General features: G+C 34.1%; 1 protein-coding gene across 3 annotated transcripts in view; it reads left to right on the top strand.

The window, feature by feature from the left end:
• Positions 1–3,328: 3,328 nt before the first annotated feature.
• Positions 3,329–24,765, top strand: part of LOC123529668 (carbohydrate sulfotransferase 11-like) — a 57,940-nt gene continuing 36,503 nt past the window's right edge. For all 3 annotated transcript variants that reach the window (XM_045310103.2, XM_045310101.2, XM_045310102.2), the window contains exon 1: positions 3,329–3,392. The gene's annotated coding sequence lies outside the window, so the exon portion shown is untranslated. The remainder of the gene's footprint in view (positions 3,393–24,765) is intronic.

Genomic DNA, 24,765 nt, shown 5'->3' with positions numbered 1-24,765 from the left:
CTTTATTTTTTAATTGATTTTCATGAAATTTGGTCAGAATGATTATCTTGATGAAATCTAGGTTGATTTTGAATATGGGTCATCTGGGGTCAAAAGGTAGGTCACTAGTTAAAATCAAAGAAAAACCTTATGTATGCGATAGAGACCGTATTTTTCAATTGATCTTCATGGAATTTGGTCAGAATGATTGCCTTGATGGAATCTAGGTCAAGTTCGAATATAAGTCATCTGGGGTCAAAAATCTAGGTCACTAGGTCAAATCGAAGAAAAACTTTGTGTATGCGATAGAAGCTGTATTTTTCAATTGATATTCATGAAATTTGGTCAGAATGATTACCTTGATAAAGTCTAGCCAAGTTCGAAAATGGGTCATGTGGGGTCAAAAATTAGGTCACTAGGTCAAATCAAAGAAAAACCTTGTGTATGCGATAGATGCTGTATTTTTCAATTAATCTTCATAAATTTATGTCAGAATGATTTCCCTAGGTCGAGCTTGAATATGGGTCTTCTGGAATCAAAAGGTAGGTCATTAGGTCAAATCAAAGTAAAACCTTGTGTATGCGATAGAGACTGTATTCAACTGATCTTCATGGAAATTGGTCAGAATGATTGTCTTGATAAAATCTAGGGCAAGTTTGAATATGGGTCATCTTGTGTCAAAAACTAGGTCACTAGGTCATATCTAAGAAAATACTTGTTTAAACTCAAGAGATCACATTTTGGTCCAATTTTAATGAAAATTGGCCAGAATATTTGTTTCCATGAAATCACCAGGTTAAACATGTTTACACTGTTATGGTGTGTTTCTCAGGTGAGCAACCTAGGGCCATCTTGGCCCTCTTGTTTAACTAGTTATTCTGACCTTGATGATGAAATTGTTGATTTCTTTAACCAAGCAGAAACCTTAAGTAAGTTTGACATGAGTATACTACGCTCTTCTCGAGACCACAAAATAAATACTACAGGTCGTAAATTAATTGACATTTGTAAAAACAACAATTTATTTATTACGAACGGCCGTTTTGGCAAAGACAAGAATGTTGGAAAAAAACATGAACAAAATGGTCTCATTCCAAAAACTCTTTCAAAATTGGAGGCCAAAACTTTCAAAAGAACATTTAATTACAGCTTGAACTAATTTTCCTGACGTCAAAGATCACAATAGAATGATACGACTGTATGAATTATCACTGGAGTTAAATATATCTTAAATAAAAACCAAGAACTGTATTTATATCGGAAGGCGAATTATAGTTGAACGTGGGCGGGTCTTTTTGACTGTGACTAAAAGATCGATATCTTGACATTTATTTTGATTTTCTGATACTCCTGGAAAGCAAATCAGTTATTTTTGTAGCAAGCTGTTGTAAAATTAAATGCTATTTTTGTGCGTTTATATGGATATGAACCACACTGGAAGGCTTCTTGCTAATCAATCAAAAGAATCGCTAGCGCGATAGCGATACATGAATTTGCAAGAAGTTCCAGAAAATAGCATTCAATTCTTAAATAAAGTACACATGTGCGCATACGTGTTACAACGGAATATATGCAAATCACATTGCAATAAATATTCTAAACTGCCTAGGAACTGATTAGACTGCTGAGAACAAACTTTGACTTATCCACAGTTTCAAGACAGAAAAAATGGTGAAGCTATTTCAATAGATTCTTATTTCATTCTTCAGTTACAAATATCTAATTACTAATGTCGTCTACACATTTCCTTTATTATCGTTTCGTGATCTTAGATTTTATATTTCAGCCTAAACATCTGTCATAAGAATTTTGTCTCTGTATCATTATTTACTTGATTTCAAAGAATGTAGAGATACATTTCACGGAAATTGTAAGTTTTGAAAATCAATGTTCATGGCAAGGACGATTGTTATATTAAAATGCAACATGCGAGATGCAACGTCTAAACATGCAACAGATGGCTAAAATTTGTATAGAAGTCAATATAATGCGCACAATATTTTCCTTTAACTGCAATATTTTAAAGATAATTTACCGTAAATGTTGGTTATGAGCGATATGCACGACATTTGGTCGAAAGACATCTCGTCGAATACGACAGTTTGTCGAATAAGACACCTGCTCGAATACAGCAGTTCGCCAATGTCGAGACTACGACAACTGATCGAAAATTATTTTTAACGCTTAGACACTTGATAGAATACTTTTTAGCCTTTTGTTGTCAAAATATAATCCTTAAATTACATAAGCAGACATTTTCCAAGGCGTGCTTGATTTGATTGCGGGAGGGAAACCAACTAAAATGCGACAAAAGATGAGCATTTATTACATATGTCTATCCTAGGTTTAAAGAAATCGAGGTACATTGTATTACCGTATTTCAAAGGTATTGAGATATAGGATGTATAATTATTTTATGCGTTAAATAATTTTGATTGATGTATTTTTTCGGCAATAAATTTTGGGAAATGGGTGTCCGGGCAGAAGAAGAAGGTGACTGGCGTTGAAACTTGGTTTCTTTATACTACCCCCTCCCACGACGGAGTGAAGTAGGGTTGAGTAGGTGCCCCGCAGCATAATGACCCGGAAAGTATATTCATAACGTAGAAATTAATGAATTTATAGCTTATAAGATGATGAGTCTTATACTATGGCAATGCGGATAACGAAGCCTAAATGTTAATTTATGAAACTGTTCTTTTTTGCCCCCGTTGATTCTCTTTGATAGATAATTTTTTTTTTTTTTGAGCGTAGCGACTTTGGAAATAATGCTTGGGAATTCATAGTTTTACAGACACAGTTGTTTATCTTTCTAAATTTTACTAGTGATGGACAGTTGCCATTAAGCAATTTGTTCTTATGGTCAATAGCAGCTATAGTATATATGCATTTGAAATCATATGTGTATTTAGAAATTTAAATAAATTTAGTTTACAATAACAAGTGCAAGTGGAGCAATTAAAAACAAATTTAAAAAAAAAATTATAAAAGAGCAACAGCAGTCTGTCGTCACAAAAAATAGCAGGAAAACAAGTTTTTGTCCAGTAAATACGGTTTACCAATATAAAATGATTTTATATAACTGAAAATGATTTCTGCTAATCTGGATATGTAGATGTGCTCATTAATGCATCTTGATAGTAGTCCCATGGTCTTTCAAATATGAGTGACCCAGGTAGTCCATTACCTGCAAAATACATGCAAAATAAAAGTGGCAGTCAGTTAGTATAGATAAAAACGCTATATTATTGTTAATTATTACTGTGACTTGCATATTGGAAAAATTCATCTTGAAAAAAATACGGAACTGGAGTTTCATGGTAGTAGTGCAACACCCTAAACTAAATCTCACGACCAATAGATATAACGGGACACAAAATGTATTCGATTGGCCATTCGAATTAAAAAATGTGGTAATTTTTCTTTAAGTATAAAAAATTATGTTTTAATGCAATGTTTAAAACAGAAAAGGGTTCAATGGCTTTCTGTTGCTCCAAACTTGTGCGCCTTTATTCTATATATTTAGGGCTAATAGCCTAATACTTTGTTTCTAGTGCAGATATATTCATGAACAATTTTTTTACAACTTACATTTCTCAATAATGTTGTAAGTCAGCAGTCAGGGGTGTAACTGTGGCCATATATGGGTAAAACTTACGAGTAAGTTTTGCCTGAGGGGAATAAATCTTGATCTTCTAGACGCTTGGAACTATTTTTTATGCGCATTAATAATGTGTTATTAGGTTTTATTATATATCGATATATACTTCATATATTTTCTTCTATATATGTTTCTAATCCATATCTTCATGGTATTTGTTAATTAAGATTTTTTTTTGTTTCTAACCTATACATGTATGTACTGTAAACGATTAACGTTTACCGTATCTACACGCCATATTGCGCAAGCGATAAAACCAATTAATTTAACGTTTACCGTATCTACACGCCATATTGCACAAACGATAAAACCAATTAATAACTTTGCATGACTGTGTACTGTTTACAGTGAACAATGTAAAAGTCGATTTATTTTAACTATTACTGATATTTACTCCGTTCTTTAGTTTTTTATTCAAAAGTATTATTTTAGAAAATTGGTGTTATAAATGTTAACTTATTCTAAAGTATTACATGCAACAAAAACAATTTATATATTTTGCTTTGTTATTTATATTGTTATCATTCACCTGTATATTCTTATATTTCAGCTTATTCATTCTTTTATAATATACCTTACGTCTGTTATTCTTTTATAATGCATAAACAAATGTTTCGCATTTAAATATATAGATCTATAACACCTTCCTGAAATATTCTTTCATATTATAAAACTTTTAGCCTACCACCGAATATTGTCGCAGTCATTTAAGAAAAAATTTCACTCAATCGCCGAAAATGTAATATGTGGACACAATAAAGAAACTTATTTCATAATACCGTAGATACCCGTGTATAATGCGCACCCGTGTATAATGCGCACCCCCGATCTTAGTCCAAAATCCTGGGGGGAAAAAAAAAAAAATTTTTTTGGTCAATTTTGAGGTGGATGGAAAACGAAACTAAGAGTTTACATCGACACCGGTAATAAATTTTATCTCCACGGCGGAGAGCAGCATCGGTCTCACGGTACTATCGATTTTTGTTTTCTCGAAAATAAAACCAGTAAATTATTGTTATATTTGTTGTTTTACCTTTTTTAATTCACTATTTTGAATAAATAAATAGCAGCTGATTCAATATTTCGGAATGGTATCTTTCAAAATGACATGAGCTTCTCAATTTAAACTGATAACAAAAGGTGTGATAGTCTTTTTGTCACGATCATAAAGCCAGTAATTACCGGCAATCAACGAGTCACCTCGTGTCAATTATGTTGTTCACAGTTTGATCTCGGTTAAAGATAATTCTCGATCTTTAATTAGTAACATAATTTTTGTGATTTATAAACATTTCTTTCGTCAAAATACTTTTAAATTTATATGAAATTAATTTTGTTTGAAAGAAAAATAAACAATTCGATCTTTTACGGAACGTAACGGCAATCTTAGATTTTAGCGGAGACAGTAAGCGCGGGGAGTAGTTTCCCTTTACCAAAATGGCGAACATCGGTAACAAACTTGTTTTGAAGTTGGAAAATTGTCTATACCTGTGTATTATGCGCACCCACGATTCGGGGGTGGTCCCGGGGGTCAAAAAACTGCGCATTATACATGGGTATCTACGGTAACTTGATTACTTTATAGTAGTGTTATAGAAATGTATAAAGTGTATACAGTATAAAGGTGTTAATACCTCCGCGAAGGATTATCGCTTTTACATATTTAACTGTACTTTGAAAATAAATGCATACAATTACACAGGGTCTGTAAGTTTTACCCATAGTATTATATAGAGCGATGAAAAAATTTTCAACACTACTAGTAATGCAATGCCCAGCGAGGGAAGTTTCTCCCGGGAGAAGGGTTTCTCTTGGGGCTCTTTATACCAGAAAAAGGGGCTACGGAATACTTTTGGGGGTTGTGAAGTGTATTAAAATGCATATTGACGGAAATTTTGCATACCAAAAGAGATAACTCTTACATAAACGTAAATTTTACATGAGTTATCTTTTTACGATTTTTCATATTTTATAAAGAGATAACTCCTTCAGCCACAAGCGTTTAAGAGTTGTCTCTTTATGCATGTAACTTATCCTCGGCATATTATATACAGAAATTGAATTATACACTGAGTTATTTAAAATGTTCAATATTTTTATTAAATTACTGCCAATTCATGACATATATATCACTTTTCTGAAATGTTCGATAACATCATCAATCAATTATAACGGATTATTGTCGTATTAGAAGGTAGAAAGTTTTTTTCCAATACCTTACAATCTTTGTATATAGAGTTATTACATTTTATACCTTACAATAAACATCGCTGATTACTTTGTTACGATTATGTGAATAGTGTAAAATATTTTTAATGTTTTTATAACCTTACTACATAATTATCTGTATGAACTTTGTAACTGTAACTTAAATAGATGAATCAACTTTTCTGAAATACAGTATTTGTATAATGATCGATATTATACACGTAGTGCAGTATAATCCAATGTGTACAATACATGTTTATTACTGTTATAATGTCTGATTGACAGAAAATGGTAAATATTATACGCTGTATTTCAGAAAAGTGGATTATAGAATTTCATACAATATTATATAACTGTTAAATTATTATAAACTTATGGCTGACAAAGCATTCCATTGAAAAGTTATATTACCCAGAGTATTATATAGAGCGACGATAATTTTTTTCAACTATGATTATATATATTGCCTTGCGAGGGACGTTCCTCCCCGGAGAAGGGTTTCTTTTTGGGATGTTTGCATCAGAAAAAGGGGCGGAATACTTTTGGAGGTAATCAAGTGCCTTAAAATGCGTGTTTTATGGACAACTTCGATGCAAAGGGAGACAACTCTTACACTTTGTAAATTTCACATGAGTTATGTCTTTACGATTTTGCAAAACATTTATAAAGAGATAACTCTTCCATTGTTGTATATGCATGAGTTATCTCTTTAAGTTTTACATCTGCGCAACACATATTTTGCTTTCACTTTGTACAGAAATAATGAATCAGATTGCTTAGATATACGAAGTTGTAAGTTTTACCCATAGTATTATATAGAGAGACGAATTTTTCTTTTCAGTATGAATATTTATAATGCCTTGCGAGGGAGTTCCTCCCGGAGAAGGGTTTCTCTTGGGATCTTTGCACAGAAAAAGGGGTCGGAATACTTTTGGGGTAGTCAAGTGCTTAAATTGCGTGTTTTATGGACAACTTCATGCAAAGGTAGATAACTCTTACACTTTGTAAATTTGACATGAGTTATCTCTTTACGATTTTGCAATAATTTTATAAAGAGATAACTCTTCCATTGCTATGTATGCATGAGTTATCTCTTTATGTTTTACATCTTGCCAACACATACTTTGCTTTCATTTGTACAGAATTAAAATGATTCAGTGCATTATATACGTAAGTCTGTAAGTTTTACCCATAGTATTATATAGAGAGACAAATTTTTTTTTCATGTATGATATTTATAATGCCTTGCGAGGGAAGTTCCTCCCGGGAGAAGGGTTTCTCTTGGGGATCTTTGCATCAGAAAAAGGGGCTACGGAATACTTTTTTGGGTAGTCAAGTATCTTACAATGCGTGTATTATGGACAACTTCAGTACAAAGGAGACAACTCTTACACTTTGTAAATTTGACATGAGTTATCTCTTTACGATTTTGCATTTTTAAAAGAGATAACTCTGTAATTGTTATGTATGCATGAGTTATCTCTTTATGTTTTACATCTTACCAACACATACTTTGCTTTCACTTTGTACAGATTTAAAAGTTCAGTGCATATATATACGTAAAGTCTGTAAGTTTTACCCATAGTATTATATAGAGGACATATTTTTTTTTCATATGATTATATATATATTGCCTTGCGAGGGAAGTTCCTCCCGGGAGAAGGGTTTCTCTTGGGGATCTTTGCATCAGAAAAAGGGGCTACGGAATGCTTTTTGGGGTAGTCAAGTGTCTTAAATGCGTGTTTTATGAACAATTTCATGACAAAGGGAGACAACTGTTACATTTTGTAAATTTAACATGAGTTATCTCTTTACGATTTTGCATTTTTAAAAAGAGATAACTCTTCATTGTTAGTATGCAAGAGTTATCTCTTTATGTTTTTCATCTTACCGACACATACTGTGCTTTCACTTTGTACAGATTTAAAAGTTTCAGTGCATATATATACGTAAAGTCTGTAAGTTTTACCCATAGTATTATATAGAGGACGAAATTTTTTTTCATGTATGATTATATTATATTGCCTTGCAAGGGAAGTTCCTCCCGGGAGAAGGGTTTCTCTTGGGGATCTTTGCATCAGAAAAAGGGGCTACGGAATGCTTTTTGGGGTAGTCAAGTGTCTTAAATTGCGTGTTTTATGAACAATTTCCATGACAAGGGAGACAACTGTTACATTTTGTAAATTTAACATGAGTTATCTCTTTACGATTTTGCATTTTTAAAAAGAGATAACTCTTCCATTGTTAGGTATGCAAGAGTTATCTCTTTATGTTTTTCATCTCACCGACACATACTGTGCTTTCACTTTGTACAGATTTAAAAAGTTTCAGTGCATATATATACGTAAAGTCTGTAAGTTTTACCCATAGTATTATATAGAGAGACGAAATTTTTTTTCATGTATGATTATTTATATTGCCTTGCAAGGGAAGTTCCTCCCGGGAGAAGGGTTTCTCTTGGGGATCTTTGCATCAGAAAAAGGGGCTACGGAATACTTTTTGGGGTAGTCAAGTGTCTTAAAATGCGTGTTTTATGGACAATTTCCATGACAAGGGAGACAACTCTTACATTTTGTAAATTTAACATGAGTTATCTCTTTACGATTTGCATTTTTAAAAAGAGATAACTCTTCCATTGTTAGGTATGCAAGAGTTATCTCTTTATGTTTTTCATCTAACCAACACATACTTTGCTTTCACTTTGTACAGAATAAAAAAGTTTCAGTGCATATATATACGTAAAGTCTGTAAGTTTTACCCATAGTATTATATAGAGAGACGAATTTTTTTTTCATGTATGATTATTTATATTGCCTTGCGAGGGAAGTTCCTCCCAGGAGAAGGGTTTCTCTTGGGGATCTTTGCATCAGAAAAAGGGGCTACAGAATACTTTTTGGGGTAGTCAAGTGTCTTAAATTGCGTGTTTTATGGACAATTTCCATGACAAGGGAGACAACTCTTACATTTTGTAAATTTAACATGAGTTATCTCTTTACGATTTTGCATTTTTAAAAAGAGATAACTCTTCCATTGTTAGGTATGCAAGAGTTATCTCTTTATGTTTTTCATCTTACCAACACATACTTTGCTTTCACTTTGTACAGAATAAAAAAGTTTCAGTGCATATATATACGTAAAGTCTGTAAGTTTTACCCATAGTATTATATAGAGAGACGAATTTTTTTTTCTTGTATGATTATTTATATTGCCTTGCAAGGAAGTTAATCCCGGTAGAAGGGTTTCTCTTGGGGATCTTTGCATCAGAAAAAGGGGCTACGGAATACTTTTTGGGGTAGTCAAGTGTCTTAAAATGCTTGTTTTTTGGACAAATTCGATGCAAAGGGAGACAACTCTTACAATTTGTTAATTTGACATGAGTTATCTCTTTACGATTTTGCAAGTCATAAATGTAAAAATGAAAGAGTTATAAATTTAAGAAAATATGCAAAATCGTAAAGAGATAACTCATGTCAAATTTACAAAGTGTAAGAGTTGTCTCCCTATTCATGGAAATTGTCCATAAAACATGCATTTTAAGACACTTGACTACCCCAAAAAGTATTCCGTAGCCCCTTTTTCTGATGCAAAGATCCCCAAGAGAAACCCTTCTCCCGGGAGGAACTTCCCTCACAAGGCAATATATATAATCATAGTTGAAAAAAAAATATCGTCGCTCTATATAATACTATGGGTAAAACTTACAGGCTTTACGTATATATATGCACTGAAACTTTTAAAATATGTACAAAGTTAAAGCAAAGTATGTGTTGGTAAGATGTAAAACATAAAGAGATAACTCTTGCATACCTAACAATTACAGAGTTATCTCTTTTTAAAAATGCAAAATCGTAAAGAGATAACTCATGTTAAATTTACAAAATGTAACAGTTGTCTCCCTTGTCATGGAAAATTTTCATAAAACACGCAATTTAAGACACTTGACTACCCCAAAAAGCATTCCGTAGCCCCTTTTTCTGATGCAAAGATCCCCAAGAGAAACCCTTTTCCCGGGAGGAACTTCCCTCGCAAGGCAATATATATAATCATAGTTGAAAAAGAAATATCGTCGCTCTATATAATACTATGGGTAAAACTTACACACTTTACGTATATATATGCACTGAAACTTTTTTAATCTGTACAAAGTTAAAGCAAAGTATGTGTTGGTAAGATGTAAAACATAAAGAGATAACTCTTGCATACCTAACAATTACAGAGTTATCTCTTTATTATTTTTTTGCAATATCGTAAAGACATAACTCATGTCAAATTTACAAACTGGAAGAGTTGTGTCCCTTTGCCTCTATTTTGTCCATAAAACACGCATTTTAAGACACTGGGCTAACCACAAATGAATATTTTGTCTGTATAAAGCATTGTATGGCACAATTTAATAATAACTTAACAGTAATACAATATTGTAAGGAATAATACAATCCACTTTTCTGAAATACAGCGTTTATTAATTTACCATTTGTTTAATCAGGCATTACAACACTAATAAACATTAAATGCACAACTAGGTTTATGCTGTGCTTCCTATATATTATAGATCATTATACACATACTGTACTTCAGAAAAGTTGATTAATCTATTTTAGACATTTCACAACATTAGCAGTCATAACTGATATATTTGGATATTTTATAATATTGTTCAAAACAATGTTATCCACTTTTCTGAAATACTGCTTATTAATTCCCTATATTTTCTATCAGGTTTTCTATCAGGCATTATAACACTAATAAACATGTATTGTACACGTAGGTTTATGATGTGCTACCTTATTTAATACATATCAATATAAAAATACTGTATTTCAGAAAAGTTTATTAATGTGTTTTATTCATTTCACAATATTAACAGCAGGCTGTCTAGCGTCCCTAAAATTCCTACTTTTTCCTATTTTTTTTCAATTTGGCTAAAATTCCTATTTTTTTTTAAAAATCAAAGGAAATTCCTAAAAAGGCCCTATTTTTTCACAAAAATTCCTAATTTTTTTAACTTTTTTGCAATGATCAAAAAGAGAAAATGTTCTAAATTTTGTTTAAAAGTTCTTCTAATTCAGAAAAAAACAGTTTAGCACAGTTCAAAGCAGTTTACCAGTGGCAGACGTCTTTTCTGTAAATAAAGCACTATTTGTGAGTTACTTTTATGTCAATCACATAAAGGTAAGCACATTACATGGTCTTTGAAGTCCATATTTTAATTTGAAGATTCCTAAATTTAGCCCTAAAATGTCCTTAAAATTGTACCAAATTCCTAATTTTAGCCCTATTTTTTTGTACAAATTGCCCTAATATTAGCCCTAATTTTTTGTCAGGGTATGCTAGACAGCCTGTAACAGTCATAACTGATATATATATAGATATTATTATTTCTTTTAACATTTTATTGCAAGTTTAATAGTAATATCTCATCGGCGTATGAATGAAGTGAAATATATGAACGGAAGAAAGTAGTTCCAGGCGTATGAATACATAAGCGTCTACGTGATCCAGATTAAGAAAAAAGGTAAAACTCTCTCGTAAGTTTTACCCATATTATGCCGTAACTGTTTTAAGTTATCGCAGTTTATAACCCAGGGTTTCCGCTGCTATTTGCCAATTCCATACATGTCAAGTTCCGTGGACAATTTTCCAGGATATTTCAGTTGAAAATCCAGGATATTTGATGAAAATCCAGATTTTTTCGATGTACGTTTCTTAAGAAATTTTTGGTTGCAGGGGTCCTGAAATATTTTCAGAGTCTACTTGTCCACGAACAAGTTGGGCCCACAAATCCACTTGTCCGTACCAAAGAAGAACTTGTCTGTACTTTTTAGTTTAAAAAGGAAAGGATCAGCATTATCATTACTAAATAAACAAATAATACAAACATACATTTCTGTTCACTTCTATTTTGACTTATATAAAGTTTTTATGTTATGACTAGAACCATCCATTTGAAAATATGTTATAACTAGCAAGCTAAGTGACCAGAACATCCACTTGAAAATATGTTATGACTAGCAAGCTAAGTGACTAGAACATCCACTTGAAAATATGTTATGACTAGCAAGTTTAGTGAGTAGAGAACACATGCCATTGACAAAAAATAATCTGTGTGCCCAGAAATTCTACCCTGGTCCCATAACATTCACTGAATACTGCACAGGTCTTTCAGGGGTCCTGAAATAAGCTGTCCGAGTTGTTAAATGTCAAAACAATCGACTCGAAAAATTAAGCCGCAAATTTTGGCTACAAATTTATTTTACATAGCGCCAACCTGGCTAATCGATTTTCTGAAGTAGATAACAGGAATCCCCAGACTCGCACTCATTTTCAACTTCACGGTATAATTTTCCAATAATGATCATTAAATGTAGTAAACCAGTCCACGTGTCTATAGCAACAGTCAATCACGCATAAGATTGCAAATGGCTGCATACATTTTTGTTTTGATAAGGGTCATAAATGATCACAAACAGATTAGATATTGCCTTTAGGCATGCGGAAATCACAGATGACACAGATTAGTTTCGTTTTCATAAAATGTTTACCACGGAAATTTTACTTGTCCCCGGATAAGTCAGCTTCTAAAAACTGCTTGTCCGGACCGAGGAATCCACGAATCGGGCAACTCGGACAGCTTATTTCAGGACCCTTGGGTTGAATATAATATTATGTAACAGTTTAGGTCCGATTTCGGCAATGTTTTTAGGTACTTAACTTGCTTTATAAAGCATTTTAACCTTTATCATGTTGAATACGATTGATTCTGCCTTTGCGACCAGTGTAAATTGCCCATGCAGTCTGATCATGATCTGCACTGTTTGCCATTTATCAGTCAGTATCTTTTTTGTAAGCCCCCATTTTAACAGTTACCGATACTCTCAAAAATGAAAATTTTAGAAATTCTGTAATATGTAAACAAAATAAAAAAAGAACAACATATAGGTTTATAATAACTTTATTTAGTTATTACAGTATTCTTTGAGCAGAGGAATAGGATTTTGGATGAAATTTTACATTTTATACTGGCGAGTTTCTTTAATGTGAATAATCATTATCTGCAGGGTTTTTTTTTTTACATTCTTAGATTTTTTTGCAAATGAGCAAAAGCTAACATAGATTGGAAACTAATCCATTTCACCGTTTTTAATGCGCGGTTTGGCATTGAAAGGGCATTCGTCCAAGAACGCTTGTCGGCGTCATTTTACATAGTATTTTCTCATTGAATTTGAGTCTTTCATATCTCAGATATGGGATAGATATTTTGTAGTATTCTTTATAATGCCTACCATGGCATGTTGTGAAAGTGCTTTCCTTTCTTTTGTTTAAAGATGACACTGATGATTCGTACTTTCAAACATTCTTATTCTGTTACCCTCATGAAGTGTTAGCTTGCATTTTCAGAGACAGATTTCAGGTGATAATTAATAAGCAAGAAGTTTTATTGAATAACTATCAGTGCGCAACTTTATTTTGTCAATCATATCATTTCACCACTGATTTACGTTAAGAGAATAGGCAGTTCGTCAAATCTACATGTAATCAATGACTTTGTACCTATATTGCTGATTAAACCCATTGTTCTTCCTTGCCAGTAAGATTTAGACGACAGGTCGAGTCGGAAAGTTACATTTTGCTAGTGTTTTGGGCATGCGAAAACGAAAGTAGAATGCGATGTAAAAAGTATATGCTGTGAAATTTGCTAGATTAGATTGCCACTATCTTTATCACTCCCCCGTTGCTCGGATGTTTTTGCGATACATACAGTAACTGACTATGAATCTGTTTTTTTTTTTTTTTCGTCTAATCACACATTATTCAGTAATATAAACATAAATGTGAATACCAATGGTTCATTGCGAGTAATAACTCAAAATTTCGGCTTGCTTGACACATGCGGCTGTGCACTTTCATCTTAAATTTCGGCCTTATTAAATCATTTTGACAAATTATTTACAAAAACAAAACTAGGGCCTTGCATTTTTAGTTTATTCATTTAAATCTCGATCAGTTTTTATAACTTAATCGCTAAGTTATCGGTTATTTTCATACCGATGTACGTTTACAAATTTTCAAGATGGCGACGACTTCTGCATCGGCGTGTCATGAATGTGCTTCGTAATATTACAAATCAAGACATCGGGGGGGAATTTACAATTATGCATAATAAACACTTTAAACTGTGTTTTTATTACATATTCCTGCAACTTTTAGCAACTATACACACTGTCACTTGGCAATAGATGGACTTGCACTTATGTTCACTTATCATTGTAACAAGGTGGATGGGGAGAGTTGAAATGCTCAATTTAGCCGTATACAAGAAATAAATCATTGAATATTTAAAGGTCACATGCTTTTATTCACAAAAATGCTTTAAAATAAGAGTTGCTTTTGCAAGAGTCATCATATTATTATTAAATGCATACTTTTGTTGGCTTTTTATTATGCCCCCCTTTGAAAAAGGAGGGGTATATTGTTTTGCAGATGTCGGTCGGTAGGTCGGTCGGTAGGAATGTAGACCTATCCGTTTCCGGGTGATAACTCAAGAACGCTTGGGCCTAGGATCATGAAAGTTAATAGGGAGGTTGGTCACTACCAGTAGATGACCCCTATTGATTTTGAGGTCTGTATGTCAAAGGTCAAGGTCACAGTGACCCTGAATAGTAAAACGGTTTCCGGATGATAACTCAAGAACACTTGGGCCTAGGATCATGAAAGTTGATAGGGAGTTGATAATGACCAATGCAGATGCACCCCTATTGATTTGAGGTCAGTATGTTTAAAGTCAGGTCAAGTGCCCGGAGAAGTAAATGTTTCCGGATGATAACTCAAGAACACTTGGGCCTAGGATCATGAAATTGATAGGGAGGTTGGTAATGACCAGCAGATGACCCCTATTGTTTTGAGGTCAGTATGTTCAAAGGTCAAGGTCACAGTGACCCTGAACAGTAAAACGTTTCCGGATGAAACTCAAGAACGCTTAGGCCTAGGTCAGAAAGTTGATAGGGAGGTTGGTATGCCAGCAGGTGACCCTATTGATTTTGAGGTCAGTATGTCAAAGGTCAAGGTCACAGTGACCGAACAGTAAAATGGTTTCCAGGCATTAACTCAAGAACGCTTAGGCCTAGTGTCAGAAAATTGATAGGAGGTTGGCTAATGACCAGCAATGACCCCTATTGTTTTGAGGTCATTAGGTCAAAGGTCAGTGTCACATTGGCCAGGAACAGTTAAATGGTTTCTGATCTTCTTGTCCAAAACCATAGGGCCTAGGGCTTTGATATTTGGTATGTAGCAAAATCTAGTGGTCCTCTACCAGGATTGTTCAGATTATTGCCCTGGGGTCGAATATGGCCCCACCCCTAGGGTCACATGGTTTATATAGACTTATATAGGAAAAAACTTTGAAAAACCTCTTGTCCAAAACCACAGGGCCTAGGGCTTTTGTATATGACATCATCTAGTGATCTACTAAGATTATTCAAATTATTCCCCTAGGGTCAAATATGGCTCCGCCCTGGGGGTCACATGGTTTACATATACGTCTATAGGGAAAAACTTCGAAAATCTTCTTGTCCAAACCGCAAAGTCTATGGCTTTGGTATTTTGTAATGTAGCGTCATTTAGTGGTTCTCTACCAAGTTTGTTCAAGTTATCCCTCTCGGGTCAAATATGGCCCTGCCTCAGAGGTCAAATGGTTCATATAGACTTATATAGGGAAAAACTTAGAATCCTTATGTCCATAACTTACATCATTCAAATTTGGACCACATGTATAGTTTTGAGTGGCAAGATGAACCTTGACATGAGTTGACCTTGATCTTGACCTAGTGACCTACTTTCACATTTCTGTACCTACAGCCTTCAAATTTGGACCACATGCATAGGTTTGTGTACTGAAAAAAACTTTGACCTTGTTATTGACCTAGTGACCTACTTTCACATTTTTGAAGGTACAGGTTTCAAATTTGGACCACATGCATAGTTTTTTGTTCCAAAATAAAATTTGACCTTGATTTTGATCTAGTGACCTAGTTTCACATTTCTCAAGCTACAGCCTTCAAATTTGAACCACAAGCGTACTTTTGTGTACTGAAATGAACTTTGATCTTGAGATTGACCTAGTGACCTACTTTCACATTTCTGAAGGTACAGGCTTCAAATTTGGACCACTTGCATAGTTTTATGTTCCGAAATAAAATTTGACCTTGATTTTGACCTGGTGACCTACTTTCACATTTCTCAAGCTACAGCCTTCAAATTTGAACCACATGCATAGTTTTGTGTACTGAAATGAACTTTGATCTTAAGATTGACCTAATGACCTACTTCCACATTTTTGAAGGTACAGGCTTCAAATTAGGCCTGCATGCATATTTTTGTGTTCTGAATTGAAATTTTACATTGATTTTTATCCATTACCTGCTATCACATTTCTCAAGCTACAGCCTCCAAATTTGAAGCACATGCACAGTTCTGTTTGCCGAAATGAACTTTACCTTGAAATGGATATAGTGACCTGCTTTCACATTTCTGAAGCCACCGTTTTCAAATTTGGACCATATACACATTGTTTTGTACCTAAATGAAATTTGACCTTGAGCTAGTCTTGAATTTGGAACATTCAAAAATGGCTCAGTGGATGGCGCCAAGATCAATCTGTAATCTCTTGTTAGGTTAATAGGTTAAAGGTCAAGGTCAGATTAAACCAGAATGTTAGTACTTCTGTTTACAGTGAGCATATAATTTCTGTTCCTTGTGCAATTACTAATTGCATCAAGGGGGCATTTCGTGTTCAACGAGCTCTTGTTTCAATTGTACTAGAAAATCTTGTAAGAAAGGATAAAAAAGTCTGAAAATCACGATCGCGAAAACGTGTGACAAATATGAAAAAACGAAAGCAAACATATAAAATTCTTGATAAAATACCCGTTTTAAATTTCATCTTTTCACCAGAACTATTCCATACTTATAATACCTGATTACTTAAAACATTTGTATTTTGTTTTGCTCTAGCAACATACCTCGGCAAAGATAATAAATTTGCAGAACGGCTTACCGGCTTATTTAATCGAATCAGGCACACAAAATAATTACTTTAAATTAACAACACATATTGCATAATACAGCATAAGCTGTTACCGCTAATTAAAAAGAGGTACAAACACGATAATCTGACGCTGCATTGTTTATCAATCATCTATATTACATACTGATGATAACCACGTGTCAGTCGGCGCGTGGCGTGATTGACATCTGTCAGTAGCTAATTAACATACGACGCTCCGCCTACTGCCATACTTACGCTGGTGTCGACAAACAGTATGAAGTTCACTGGGATTTTGATTGACAAGGGGCAGAGCTTTCAAACTCGTTACGCATCAAAGAGTATTACCGCGAGACAAGCAGACGTACAAGACATATTATGTGCGGGTTTTTATCGATTTTAGCTGGTCAAAACCGGAACCTCGGGTCCACTGAACGCTCTTCTAACATTTTTCTACTATTTCTAAAGGTTTTCACACCCGTTGAAAATTGTGAAAGACCGTCTGCAATTGTGAACAGGTCCGATTTTTGGTCGGGAAAATCGCAGGGAGTAATCTCCATTGCTTTGTTTACAATTTCGGAGGGGGGAATTTCGGACGTAGGGGAATTTCGACTGCGGTAGGGGAAATCCTTGGCTGTGGGGGAAATCCTCGGCTGAGGGACGAGGCCGATATTCGGCCTCTGCTATAGAACAAAAAAAACCCTGAAACTGCTTTTTACTCATCACCCTTACGGAAATATTATAGTATAGCGAACACTTGCTGCGATCATGCCGCGAATATCCGGCGAACATGCCGAGAACACTTTTGATACTATTAGTGTAATTGTTTGCGGGATGTTCGTTTGGTGTTCACTTTTCACATGCAAATTAGTTTTCCTGCGAACTTCCCGCGAACAAGTAGCTGTGAACTTCCCGCAAACAAGTTGCTGCGATCATCCCGCGAACTAGTTGCTGCGAACATGCCGCGAACATCCTGCGAACTAGTTGCTGCGAACATGCCATGAACTAGCTAAAAACCATCACTACAGAAATTGTGTACAAAAAAGCATGTACATAAAAAGTGCAAAAACAAATAAATTAATAGGAATCAGGGATCTAAATTTATTGAATAAACTTGAACACTGAGGTTATAACAAATTCAAATTGTCAATGTCTGAACTTTTTCATATCACATTTGGAGCATTTTAAACAAAGTTTTAATGATAAAATATGTTTGAATTTTAACTGTTACTTGTCATTTCAATAACAGTGTCTGAGTGCATGTTCATTTCATCCCAATGTTTTTTCTTCACACTGCTTATAAGTTATATGTATCACTACAAATCTGTCATAGTTCTACATGTTAATATCAAACTTATGAAGCTTAGAAATTGTCAAAATAAGCTAGATTTATATTTCTTTTTAGATAATCTGATACAGCTCTGCAAAAGGTTAAGCATATCTTACTTCATTTTCAAAATTCCTTATGTTTATTGAGATTTACGAGTATAGATATTATACATAAATTTTCTGACTTACCACAAAAAAGTATATATTCCTATCAGCCTCTAAGAATCACTTACGAAAACGGTCTATAATGCACAAAGATTTCCTTCTAAAATGTCCAGAATATCTGGTTGTAATTAACTTATCAGACTCATACTGTGACCTTACAGATAATGTTACAAATTAATTGATCTACAATTACCTGCTCTTATAAAAGCTCTTTAATAGTAACAGTTTACCAAAAGATTATAATCTTCTAAGTTCTTCTCGCGAACATGCCGCGATCATTGGTCTTCCTGTGAATATCCCACGAACTAGTATCAAACCAGTCGCGACATGATCGCTGTAGCAGCGAATATCCCGCGAATACTTTCTGCGAATAGGTATGTTCGTGGCATGTTCGCAGCATGTTCGCGACAAGTTGGCAGCTTTTTGACCATTTCGTAAGGGCAAAATGAAATACAAAATCATAGCAGTGTTAAAAACTATCTTTAGTTGTTTGCTCAATTATGCCAGCAGTGGTATAATGATTGCCATCACTGCAATAAAGGTTGGCTCTTTATCTATTCAAATATATCCCTAATAACTTTTCACACACAATCTTCGACAAACAAGTTCCTGTCTTATCATCGTATTATGTCAGTATCACCACTCGCCAATTAACACAGTCTAAAAATAGCACAGTACACACCTGTTTGCAGAATGTCATCAGTGCGTGACCTTGTTAAACTTTTATCAGTATACCAGTAGAGTGATAAATTACGTCAGGCACAGTGTAGTTTGATACAGGAAAGCATTAGCTTGGAATTTTGGATTTCCGGGAGAAATGATTGATTTCCGTATGTCCGGGAATTGGACAAAAAATCCGTGAGACTCCCAGACAATCCGGGAAACTTGACATGTATGCAATTCCTTTTTTGGCGAAAAAAAAAAATAAATTGGCGAAAAAAAAATTCCACAGTTAACAATTTTTAAATTTACGTAGGTAAACCTGTATAGCGTAGGTAAACCTGTATAGTCAGGGGTGTAAAATTCTTTTTCACACCACTCGCCCTGCAGGACTAGTAGCTAGTAAAATCTATTCGCCCTTAGTGGACAGTCACTCGCCCTAATAATTGACATTTTTAATACTGTCACGTTTTATGGAAGGAGTATTATGTACAACAAGCAAATTTCAAACATAACACATAGCTCGTACACTATATTTCCTTTTTGATTATTTATTTTTGCTACTTTTAAATTTCCTTTTCACACCAGACATTTTTCTTTCACTAATTTTGTCATCTCCACCATCAAGTTGCTTTCCATAATAACTGCATCGATAGTAAAAATAATCACAGTCTAGCCCCTACCGTAGTTTCCCAAAGTGTCAGGAAAGTATTAAACATCAGTTATTTTCATTTTCTCAAGACTTATTTCCCGAAAAATAATTATTTTGAAGTGTCCTAAAAATATGGACACAATAATCATCATCCACCTACCCGTCTTGAAAGCGAAAAAAAAAGTTGACGATCATCGGTAATTATTCTGTTGATAAACTAAGTAACTGGCCTGTTTTCATCATCAATTAACATCCTCTCAAAGAGCTAAAAGAAGTGTGTCGGTATCATGACATCTGAAGTGGAGATCAAAGCGGTATTGTTGCACGAGATTGTCATGGCATAACGTCATATTACAGTTTTCGCGCCATGTGACCTATTTGCCCACAAGGAATTTACATTATCGATTGAGAAGAATATTTTATAAAAAAAATACATGTACAAAGATTCATTTAAAACTTACTAAAAACCGTAACAACATCATTTTGTTTTATTTTAAAACCACATTTCTATTTACGTCCACGAGGTCACGTACTGTATTCCGCCGCACTAACAGAAACCTTTTTACCAAAAAAATCGTTTTACTCAATGTATTTAAATTACTGCCGCTTTTTCATTGTTTAAGATTTTTAGCTCGACTATTCATAGAATAGTAGAGCTGTTGGACTCGCCCATGCGTCGGCGTCCGCGTCTGCGTCCGCGTCCCGATTTGGTTAAGTTTTTGTATGTAAGCTGGTATCTCAGCAACCACTTGTGGGAATGGATTGAAACTTCACACACTTATTCACTGTGATAAACTGACTTACATTGCACAGGTTCCATAACTCTATTTTGCTTTTTTACAAAATTATGCCCCTTTTTTGACTTAAAAATTTTTGGTTAAGGTTTTGTATGTAAGCTGGTATCTCAGTAACCACTTGTGGGAATGGATTGAAACTTCACACACTTATTTACTGTGATAAACTGACTTACATTGCACAGGTTCCATAACTCTATTTTGCTTTTTTACAAAATTATGCCCCTTTTTCGACTTAGAAATTTTTGGTTAAGGTTTTGTATGTAAGCTGGTATCTCAGTACTGTCATGATCTGACATGCACAAAGCAGGTCCCATAACTTTATTTTGCTTTTTTACAAAATTATGCCCCTTTTTCAGCATAGAAATTTTTGGTTAAGTTTTTGTATGTAAGCTGGTATCTCAGTATCCACTAATGGGAAAGGATTGAAACTTCACACACTAGTTCACTGTCATGATATGACATGCAGTGCAAAGGGTCAATAACTCAACTTTGCATTTTACAAAATTATGCCCCTTTTTGAACTTAGGAGTTTTTGGGTTAAATTCTTATATGTAAGCTGGTATCTCAGTACCCACTAATGGGAATGGATTGAAACTTCATACACTTGTCCACTGTCATGAGCTGATAAGCACTATGCAGGTTCCATAACCCTATTTTACTGTTTTACTAAATTATGCCCCTTTTTCGACTTTCTTATTCATTCAAGCGACAAGGCTGTTAAATAGTAGAGCGTTGCTGTCCTCCGACAGCTCTTGTTTAATTCTGTTTTTTGTTCTTTCTGGTCAAAAGTCCGAATTTTATACCCATAGTATGTATCACTTATTTTCTCTTAGAAAGAAATCAGTAATTAAGATCGCGCTGTTTGAAATTTAACAAATGATTATATGAAAATTCGACCGTTTTCATACAAATTTGCTTACATTTCCGTTGATATTTTATTGAAATCTTAGTAGAATTCAAATTGTATTACTTCTCAAGCGATGTTGAAAAACTGAAGCGATAATGTTAAAAAAATGAATGCACTACGCGCGTTTTATTTGTGTACGTGTCGATAAACAAAAGTAACGGAGATGTAAATTTGATATTACGATAGGTTGCACGTGCTCTCGGAATGGAAAATTACCCGCATGACGTTTTGATATCTTTACGATTCGCAGGTAAATTCCAGTCAATCAAAGTAGCAACTGAACTATTTCAGAGTTTGTTGACGTTTTTCAAGATGTAATTTCTGAATTTCATTAAAGCTACGACGTAAAAACCACTCGCCCGATCGGTCGAGTATACAGCGAGATCCACTCGTCCTATCCAGACTTTAACTCGCCAATGCGAGCGGGCGAGTGGAATTTTACACCCCTGATAGTGGTGTGTTTTACTACCGGATATCGTTTCAAACAACACCGTTACAATAGAATCGTGCCGACTATCACCGATCAATAAAATTATATACAGGCTGCGAGCCTATATTGCTAATTTCTTGAGAAATGATATAATTTATGGTTAAAAATAAATTTATCCTTGATGCACTGTTTTGCTTATTATTACACAAGGACAGACCATGCAGTTATGAAGCATTTAGTATGATTTAACATTTATGGATAAATGTGTTTTCTGCTGCAATCTAAGCATTTGAAATACCTTAAAGCCCAAATGCTTCAGGGGGCAAAGCCCCCTGTTAACCCCACCAAAACCCTGTCATGGACACTCGAATGGGCGTGCGAGCCTCTTCGATGTGCGGCGTAAAAATTTGGCTCAACATTTTTTCAACCCAGCGCTAGCCCTGTCAGCGTGTCACGGATAATCCAATATTTAGCAGTCGAAAAAAGACGATACCGAATTACACCACTGGGCATAATTTAAAACTCCACGGAGTCACGAGAGTGTTCCTCCACGCAAGAACGATTATCAGTCAACCTGATTCGCCAAATTAAGCCCCGCCTACTATTACGAAAGCAAATGAAACGAAATATTTGCTGGACGCTTCGTCTAAAGCCCCACCCATTTTCTTGAGCCTAAAACGCAAGTTATTTTTAATATCAAGCCTATTCGCTGAAGTAATCGATAATAATGACAATTCGAAGATATTATAGATAAATTTGCGCGATCATAAAATATTACTTTTAATTAAATCTACGTGCTTGTAAATTTCAGTCGCGTATTTCAGTGCGTTCGTAAAATTTCAATTTCAGTCGAAGACTCTTTGAGATACAAATGAACTAAAGCAGTTCATTTGGTTCTTTTGCCCAACGTATAGCATTGATACACGGCCCCATTCAAGGGCATCAAAATAAAGAGCTACTTGTACCTTTAGGTTGTATTTTCGCTGTACATTTATATGTATGAAACGTTATAGAAATTTAGATTTATATATATGAAACTTTAAGCTTTTTAAAAAGCTTTTCAAAAGTCATAAAATAAAATAAAATAAAGCACGCTGTTTTGGATAAATGACCTTATATAAATTTTGAAATAAAAAGTTAAAAATTAAAGAGCTAAATGTTCATGTTTTAGAAACATCATAGTAGTGAAAAATGACAATTAAAGGGAGATAATTCAAAATTGGTAAACTCTATATAGGGATAGTTTTATAGATTTGTTTTGAAAATTGTTGAGAAGATTAAAACCTATTTTTGATTCAATGTGATATTAAGATAGACTGGTTTAAGAGCAAATTGCATGGTTAAGGTGTGAAATGAAAAAGAGATTGAAATAAAAATGGTATATAATTTTGAACTGACTACTTATCCTTACATGATAAATCAATGTTAATGTGTATGCATCTGCTTGTTGAGTTAGTTGTGGAATGTAGAAAATAAATTTTAAAAACTGAACTAATTGAGTGGTATTATATTCATTCTATTTTTTCGACATTATTCATCCTCCGTCCGCCGCGCGTAACTTGTCAATCATATTCTAAAAGTCATTATTGTTATTCTATATTTCATTATTATTATTGTATCTTTGATACTGTTATTCAATGTCGTGTCATTCATATTCTAAGTCTTACCATTGTTATTGTATATATTTCGTTATTCCTATTGTTTCTTCGATATTCTTACGGTAAAAGTCATTATTGTTCCATATTCTTTTCGTTTTGCGGCAAAAATCTAGTCAAGGCAGCTTATAAGTTATATAGCTTGTCTAAACACGAAATACATACTCAGAAGTAAGCGTACATGCCAAAACAAGATTGTTTCTATGAATGTGTTTCTAAGCGCATATTTTTTCAAGTCTTTCATCACAATTTGATATTTATGACAAGTATGGTTCATTTGTCTTATGTGTACATGTCTTGTTATGGGTCAGTTGGACCAGCCTGGTTCAAACGAACCAGCCTGGTGCAAATAGGCCATCTCTCTTGACCTGTTAAATCTAAAGGCAAATTTGAGGTAAGCAGACGAGACGTTTAGTTAACACTTAAACCGCAGGGGGAAATACAGCTTTGATAATTTAGTGCATGATTTTAATATACCCTAAAACACATTTCATATAAAAATATCCACTTCCAAAAGTGAAATTTTAAAAGATTTAGTGGGGAGACAGTGACTGGGAAAGAATTTTTGTCCATGGGACAATGGCCCATCATACACAATAAGTTATGTGACATTTAAAGATTTTATGTGACATTCAGAAATTTCTATGGGACAGTTGCGACTTGTGTACTAGGAATTAGCACTGTAGTGTTTTCAGATTAAAGAAGCACCTCTTAAATACAAGTACATGTATAGTAACTAAAACTGTAACAGCTTCACAGCTGTCATGTCAATAAAGTTCAAAGCAGTTTACATTTGATACTGGGTACAGTAATTCAGAATGTTAAACATTTGTATCTTTTAAAACTTTGAACTTAGTATACTCTACTTTCCTGGTAGAACTGATCAGTACTCCTTTATATCACTGATATTAAATGTAAGTCTTCAGAACAATGCTCTAATCATACCCTGAAAACTTTTTATCAGATAACATTTTAAAAAGAATTTTACAGTGAATTACCTGTATGTGACAAAAGTAACATCGGTCAACATTTAATACTTTGGAAGAAGCAGACTGAATGTACTTCTTTGAACAATCATTTAAAAACCAAAGAATTTTACTCCTTAACACATACAACTTTACGTGTAGCAGTAGACATCCACTCAGTTTTAGACTAGTTATTACACTAAGAGCACATACTGCTTGTTTAGTTATAATTAAAACTTCAACAAAAATAAACATATTTAAAAACAGGGTGTTGTTATTTTCATCTCGAGTCACTTCCTCTTTATTGTTGATAACC

The sequence above is a fragment of the Mercenaria mercenaria genome, chromosome 13 (assembly GCF_021730395.1).
Source record: "Mercenaria mercenaria strain notata chromosome 13, MADL_Memer_1, whole genome shotgun sequence".
NCBI classification, from domain to species: Eukaryota; Metazoa; Mollusca; class Bivalvia; order Venerida; family Veneridae; genus Mercenaria; species Mercenaria mercenaria.
This window is presented reverse-complemented; position numbering and strand designations above follow the sequence as displayed.